Source organism: Lagenorhynchus albirostris, chromosome 5, assembly GCF_949774975.1.
Source record: "Lagenorhynchus albirostris chromosome 5, mLagAlb1.1, whole genome shotgun sequence".
Taxonomy (NCBI): Eukaryota; Metazoa; Chordata; class Mammalia; order Artiodactyla; family Delphinidae; genus Lagenorhynchus; species Lagenorhynchus albirostris.
Window position 1 is genome coordinate 91,964,326 of NC_083099.1, and position 8,079 is coordinate 91,972,404.

Below are 8,079 nucleotides of genomic sequence, written 5' to 3' on the forward strand. Positions count from 1 at the left end.
CAATGGCTATCGCAGTCCTGAGATGTGTGGTCACCTGTGGCCTTCGTAATACTTGCATCCCAGCTCTACTTCTCCCCCTGCTCAGTACTGCTTCCTTCCCCCTACTTCCACAGGTCTTGATCGTAAAAGCACTCCTTGATAATTGTTGTGCATGCTCATCTCCATTTCATATTCTCATATTCTTTTCCTTTATGCATTGTTACAGGATATTGAATATAGTTCCCTGTACTATACAGTAAGACCTTGTTGTTTATTTTACATAGAGTAGTTTGTATCTGCTAACCTCCAACTTCTAATCTATTCCTCCCCCACCCCCTTTCCCCTTTGGTCACCATAAATTTGTTTTCTATGTCTGCTTCTGGGGAATCCAGACTAGGGCACTTTGGGTCTATCTATATACCTACCTACTTGTTATCTTTATCTTCATTATCTATCGATCTATCGATCTAGCTATCCATCCATCCACTCTAAGAAAGTGTAAAAAGGATGTGTGCACTTAAAAAATTCTTGATATACCAAATGCTTGTAACAGTTCTCATTACCTATTCTCTAGTTCTCTGAAATAAAAATCAGTTATTTCATTACAAGTTGTAATGTGCATGAGTGATTACGGGTCTGTGAGCAATAGTGCCAAATTTTTTGACTGTATAGTTAAGATTATGAGATGTGTTTTTGTTTATCAAGAAAAAATATGAGCTAATAGGTCTTATAGAAACATGTGCTGATGTAGAACAGGCTGTACCTCGGTAAATCTTGAGAGTGTAACAGAGAATTTTACCGAGGAAACTGCAGTCAGTGATGTGAGGATGGTACTTGGCAGAAACTTCTGAAAACAGTGTAGACAGAATTCTTTGGCACCTAAGCAACAATTCAGGAAGGATGACCAATGCTAATTACAACTAAACAAACCTTTCTTATTTACCAGTCTCTGTCAAAGGAGGGCTATTGAGCAGTATTTATTTTTCAAAAGACAGAAAATAGATGCAGTTGGCCGAGGCTCCAACTCTGATTTATTTATTACCCTTTTGCACATATCATATAAATTCAGAACTTTATGACTATCACCATTTTTATTGGAATCACTAGCAGTAGCTTTATAATTTCTATTAACCCAAGTTTCTTCATGGCATGATCTCTGTTTATCACTTCTGCTTCATCTCTTGTGCTCTTCTTTCTGTCACACCCTGCCACCAACCCCACAAACCACCAATGTCACTTCTGTTGGTAAAATACTCTGTGCTCTTGTTTCAATACAGTCAAGTGGTTAAGAGGGTAGACCCTGCATTCAGTCCAGCCCTACATGTTTTCTGCCACTTCCAAACTGTGTGTCTACAGTAAGTTACTTTCCCACCTTGTGCCTCAGTTTCCTCAACTGAGAACAATGTTAGTACCTCACTTGGATGTGGAAAGATTAAGTGGAGAGTGCTTGGTTCATAGTAGCTTACATACTGTTTGGTGCTGTGTTATTTGGTAGAAATTACATATTCTTGTTTAGGGGCTGTTCTGTTCCGTTTTGCTCTCCAAACCTATTACTGTGATTGGGAGTATAGTAAATGTGTGTGCTTAAACATTTCAAGTTCTACTTTATGAATATGTATGATAAAAGGAATTCATTTTGATAGAGTACTTGCACATGTAGATTACTGCATAACTGTTGAGAAATTAATGAAAATTTTATTTAAAATGTTCCTGTTGCTTGGAGACAACACAGATGCTTGAAAGTATCTCTACAAATTTTGCATTGAACAACTGAGGTTTATGTGTGGATTTGTTTCTTCCTATAAAAAAAATTAGATGTGTAGAAGGCCCCAAGAAAAGTCTCTTTCCTTTTACCTTGACTGGTTCACTACAGGGAGAACATTCTGGAATTCTCTGGTAATCAGGCTTAGGTGTGATTCAAGAAGAGGGGCTGACCTGTGTGAGGAGACTGAAATGCTAGTTCACATTCAGTTCCTCACTCTGGCTGTTATTACCACTAACGGAATTGCTGTGCGCCCAGCCCAGCTGCTGTGTCCGTATCTCTCACAAACTGCAGAAAGGCTGCAGGAAGTCTTTAGAAAAGTAGATATTTGTTTTTCCAGGGATTAATGGCACCCTTCTTTGTCTAAGTAATGGATCTTACATGGTATATTTTAAACTTATTGAGCATTACTTAATTCCTATGATGCATGCCAACAATGTGATTAAAGCTGATTTGCACTAGATCATTTGTCAGATTACTTGGTTACCAGTTAGCCTCCCCAGGTACAAATTTCCACTTCTAAGCACTAAAAATAGCATCTTTACAGAATCCTCAAAAATGCACACTGTAAACCAGTTGCCACATCCAAAAATGAAATTATTCAAGTATTTTATTTGCAACTGAATGTTTGACCGTTGTGGGAAATAGCAACGTAACAAATATGGGGAAATGTTTTGGACGTCATTTTTGCTCTTTTGACACTTAATTTGCTGTCATACATTGACTTCAAAACCCTCAGAATCCCAAAACATTCCCTTCATTTGTTTGTTTTCCTTGATTCCATGTTAGCTTTCCCTGACTTCCCACAGACACTGCATTCTATTCACTTTTCTTCACATCTAAATTTTTATTTTCCTAATTCCTGTGGGAAAAAGTGAACAAACCAACATAGCATGCATCAGTTAACCAAAAGACCACCCAAATGTGATGATATATACCTATAAATATATAAAGCCCAAGACTAGCATTTGTTTTTTTCTGCTCACTCAGCAAATCAGTCAATATATCCTCATATTGATTATTTTCTTGTCATTCTTTCTCTACTGTCTTGGTCTGGGCCTCATCGTTCCCTGCCCATGTTATTGCAATAGCTTCGTAACAGGTCCCTCTGTCTCTGGTTTATCCCCTCACTAGGTTCTTCTATTCAGCATGGCCAGTATAATTCTCCACTTTCATCATGTCATTTTTTTGCTTAAAACCTGACAATGCCTATTATTTATTTATCATAATGAAACTTTTCAACCCTTCTAACTTAAAGTCAAATACTGAGTTCTGGCCAGCAGAGTGTGGCCAGAGTGCCCATCTCCATGCCTGGACCACAAGACCTTCCACACTACATGCTTCCTCTCTTCCATCATCTGTTGACTGAATGTAGGCAATCCAGTGGAGAACTTGGAGGTGATAGGGGATGGAAGAACCAATAAAAGAGTAGGGTCTTTGAATAACTTCATGGTGCAGAGCTTCTTGCCCCCAAATCCCACTCTTGCCATTGGACTCTTATGTAAACCAGAAAGAAAATTCCATTGTGTGAAGACAGTGAAGTTGTTTGGGGTATTTGTTGAAGCAGTTAGCCGGTTATCCTAATATGTATCAATTTTGCAATAACAGTGTTATCAATGCAAATCAAGATTAATGAACTTGCTGGGAGGTTATTATTTGGATTTGGGACTTTTTGTGCACAGTTTTTTCATTAGTTCCTTCTATATGGCTTTTGAATATAATTGTCTTTTTACTTTTATAATTCTTTAAGCAAGTAATTTTTAATACTGTTTTAGAGCATTCGAAAATGTCTATTCATTTGTTCATTCGTTCATGGATGCAACAAACATTTATTTAGCATCTATTTTGTCCTAGGAACAAAGAAGAAGAGAAAAAAAGTTATCTTCAATATACTTTTAAAAAGTTAATGGTATATTACAGTCTTATCCTAAGCCCATTTACTACTTAATTTTTACACTCAGTGTAAAACCTCAACATTACCACTCTTCTCAGGGTTCCAAGGGATTAGAATCATTTTCAGTTCTTATCTGAGACACCCAGAATTGTTCTGTTGCCTGATTCTTCCTAGGGTTTGATGGTAATGGAAGAGTTTTTGTTTGTTTGTTTTTCATTATTCCTTCTGAAGGAAAAATTCTTTTACTGAATTCCCACCCTTGTACAAAATCAGTATAGGTTTTCTTTTGCAAGCACCCATTACTTTAGGCATTCCTTTTCATGGCTTGAGAACTTTGATGGCAATACCTTAGTAAAGAAAGCACCTCCCATCACTCCTAGAAACTGAGTTTTTGTTGGGTAACTAGGTCTAGGGACAGAAGAAGGAAATCACATCTTCTGACATGGTCCAGGACTGAAAGAGTGTGTCATTCTTGGCCAATTCTTTTTCAACCATTCTTCTCTCTGCCATCTGATAAAGTCTATCTTGTATCTGAGGGCTTAAAAATGACATTTACTAGCTCCCCACTATGGAATTCACATTTTGGACAAGTACAGGGATGTCAAGAGGGTCTTGTTTTGCTTCCCAATAGCACCAGTGGCTCATTCTTTGCATTTCCTGCTATAGGAAAATATATATGCCAAGAGCATTAGATTTGACTCCTGGGTTACTTAAAATGCCGAATTAACAGGTGAGCTTGGTCAATGTCATTCTCAGGTGTGTGTAAGAGCGTTAAACAATCCCTGATAATATCTTTCATAACCTTTCTGAGTGAGTAGGGGTTGAGGCATGTCAAGAAAGGTCAAGAAAGGGGAGAGGGAGGTTAAAAAGAAGCCTGATATTTGGTTTCTGAGCCTGGCTCTGGAACCAGATCTAACATATATACACTACGAAACATAAAATAGATAGCTAGTGGGAAGCAGCCGCATGGCACAGGGAGATCAGCTCGGTGCTCCCACCTAGAGGGGTGGGATAGAGAGGTTGGGAGGCAGATGCAAGAGGGAGGAGATATGGGGATATATGTATATGTATAGCTGATTCACTTTGTTATAAAGCAGAAACTAACACACCATTGTAAAGCAATTATACTCCAATAAAGATGTTAAAAAACAGAACAAAAACAAAAATAAAAGCTCTAGGGACCAGCGCCAGCAACCGTAGAGACCATGCTGCTAACCTTCTTTGTTTTTCCTATACATTAGTGGGCTCAATAAAATGATGACACTTCACCTTGTATTGTCATTGCCTGTCATTGTCATTTGTTTGTCTTCCATGTTTGAAGGAAAGGACCATGTGTTACCTTTGAATCTTGAAACAAACACATTCAATAAAGTTTTGGTGGCTAAGGGAGTGAATAAGTCAAGTGACCTCTACATTTGACCATCATTGTCGTATAATAGGATGATGTAATTGAACTATAGACTTGATCACGTATGAATCCTGTGCTCCCATTTAGGCTTTTTACCGAATAAGGGTGGAAAAGGAAGAAATTAGTAGCAAGAAAGAGGAATGAAGGGCAGGGTAGTGTAGATGGGGAGGAATGGGTGAAAGTTAATCATTAGAGAACAGAAGAGATTGAAAGGTGAGAGGAAATAAGATTTATAGATGGAGATAGAGAGAGAGCTATGGAAGAGATGAACATGTTAGTGGAATCAGCCAGTAAGCATCCAGGATTATAGTCAAGTAGTTCTCTGACCCACCAAACAGCATGTTGGGAAGATGGAGTACAGTAAACCATGGAGTTTCTCAGAGGGAAGCTGTTGCATAGATAAGAAAGTCCGATTATTCCATATTATTATTTTCCTTTCATGTTGGGAGGATGTACCAGTAACAGTTGGAGTCTCCTTTCAGCCAAAAAGCTCCCATATGCTACATAATTCTGCTGCTGATTAAAATCCTATGGAAGATTCAGGCTGTATCTGGAACAATAGCAGGCTGAATTCGATTTATCAGTCTTCAGGGGAAGAAAAGATAATCAAATTTCCCCCTTCAGCAACTTTGGGACCATGCCATTTGCCGAGATGACAATGGATGTGAGTTGTACACTTTCTGTTTGTACACCTGCTTCCTGTTAATCACAAGTTCCTGGCATTTTGTGATATATTTTTCCCTATTGATATCTTATGGGCTTTGTCATTTAAAGGCAAGGGCATTTCTGTAAAAACTGTTACTGAAACATGTATGAAAAATTAGGGAGACCAGTAGGGAGACAGAGTTGTGGATGATGTGAAGAAAAACACAGTCTTTAGTCAGAGAAATCTGGGTTTCAGTATGCTTTTTAACGTTTTAGTATGTGACCTGGACAAGTGATTTAAGTCCTCTGAACTTTGATTCCCTTATCTGTAAAATGGGGATAATGATATTTACATCAGATGATTATTTTATGGATTAAATTACATAATTTATGTTTGGCTGTGCATTCTGGAAAAATCTAGGTAGCGAGAATTGCAAAGAACTCTCGGCTCGAAAACACCATTCAAACCCTGGCCCTCGGAGACTTGGCCAAACTTTAACATGACTTCTAGCAGCCTAAGACCTCGTGTCCCTGGGACAACGAGCCCCCTTTGGAGTTCTTGTTTTGAAAAGCTCAGGGATGTCAGAAGAATTTACTGTTTGTTCTAGCCAACACCAGGTCTCTTCTTAGAGCATCTACTAAGAAAGTCTTGCAGTTGTGAATCCTTCCTCTGAACCGTTAAGATGTAGATGTATCTTCCATAACTCAGAAGTGTCTTTCTTAAGGACCTGAAAAACACTCCTTTGAAATGTAATAATCAGGAAGGCCAGGGGCTCTATCTCCTACACTCTGGGAAGATAGGATCCTAACTTTAAGAATTGCCAGGTAGCAGAGTCAGCTGGCTGGCCTAATCATGTTTACACCGATCAGCCCTTGGTAATTTTGAGTCCCTGCTCGCTTCCCTTTTCTACACCGTCATTCTGCCTTTAAAATCCCAGTCACCACTGTGCAAATCAGAATGGAGCTCAGCTCTTTCCCCTACTGTCAGTATTTACTGAATAAAATCTGTTATCACTCTAACTAATGTCTGGCTTTGTTTCTCTTTGGAAGTAAAAGCTGGCTTTGTGGTAACACCTACCAAACCTCTCCCCCCAGGTCTCTTTTAATGGGATATGTGTGTGTGTGTGCATGTGTGCGTGCGTGTGTGTGTGTGTGTGTGTGTGTGTGTGTTTTCCGAAGGAGAGAGTGAAGTTCAGTCTTGTTAGGAAAGGTCATGGGAAGAAATTGGGAAAATGTGAGAAGGCTGTTGTGTGTTTCCTGACTGTCTCTGGGGAATAGGCTTGAGGGTTAGTTTCTTCTCATACATTTTTCAAAGGCCAGAAATATAACTTAAACAGCTTTCATTATTTTAGCTTAAACCAAAATGGAATTTAAGGTGGATCCAGCTTAGGGCAAGGTGGGATGCAGATATTTAAAGGATGAAATTAGGGCTCTATTTCTTCCTCTAGATTATGCTGTTCAGTAAAATGCTCTGTGTTTACAGAAATGTTTTATATCTAAACTGTCCAATATGCTAGCCTCTGTGACTATTAAGCACTTGAAGTGTGGCTAATAGCAACTGAGGAAATGAATGTGTTAACTTAATTTTAATGAATTCAAGTGTAAAGCCACATGTGGCTGGTGGCTGCTCTGGTGTAGGGCACAACTCTAAATCATGCTCTGCTTGCCTCTTCTTGGCTTTATTCTCAGGCTGTCTCCATGTGGTGTCAGTGGCTCCTGGAAACTGCAGAATTAGTTGGTCCTCAAATAATACGATCTCACAGAAGGAGAGAAAACCATCTGTTCTTCAGCAGCCTTATCCATCCCTGAGAAGGATTCGAACTGGCCTTGTTGAGGTAAGTCATGATGTGCAGGAGGGTGGACACTCATGGTCCACCCTGAGTCACATCCTGTTGTGGGCCATTCAGTTCACTGTCTTCCAGAATTGCTTCGAGTTTGAGAGAAATAGTTATCAAGTAGTGGTTAAAGCAAAAGTAGACCAACTTTTTGAGACAGGGCAAAAGTAGTGGTACCTTGTGGCCTTGGTGACAGAGTGCTGCACGTTGTTGAGGAATGGAGCATTTCTTCTTCATCACAGAGAGGATTTGGCACCTGAAGTCCTGGTCAGGCATCAGCAGAAACCGTACAATTTATAAAGCAGTGTCGTCAAAACAACAACAGCAGCATCCAATACGCATTCAAGGAATCTTATGTACAGAGAGCAATAAAAAGGTAGGAGAGTGAAAGACAGTAAGAACGTGACAGGTGTTATGTGGCCCCTGCTTCATGAGCACATGACAGACACTCTTCAGGAACTCTCAGAACACTAGAGGGGATCTGATAGGCATCCGGAATACCTGTGAGTAAAGGTGGGAGTTAAATACAGGAAATAAGGCTTTACTATTAATGTGA

The 8,079-nt window shown here is 39.3% G+C and overlaps 1 long non-coding RNA gene across 1 annotated transcript in view; it reads left to right on the top strand.

The window, feature by feature from the left end:
* Positions 1–7,475, top strand: part of LOC132520623 (uncharacterized) — a 310,484-nt gene extending 303,009 nt beyond the window's left edge. Inside the window, exon 3 of the long non-coding RNA XR_009540585.1 lies at positions 7,378–7,475. This is a non-coding gene — a long non-coding RNA (uncharacterized LOC132520623). The remainder of the gene's footprint in view (positions 1–7,377) is intronic.
* Positions 7,476–8,079: the final 604 nt, after the last annotated feature.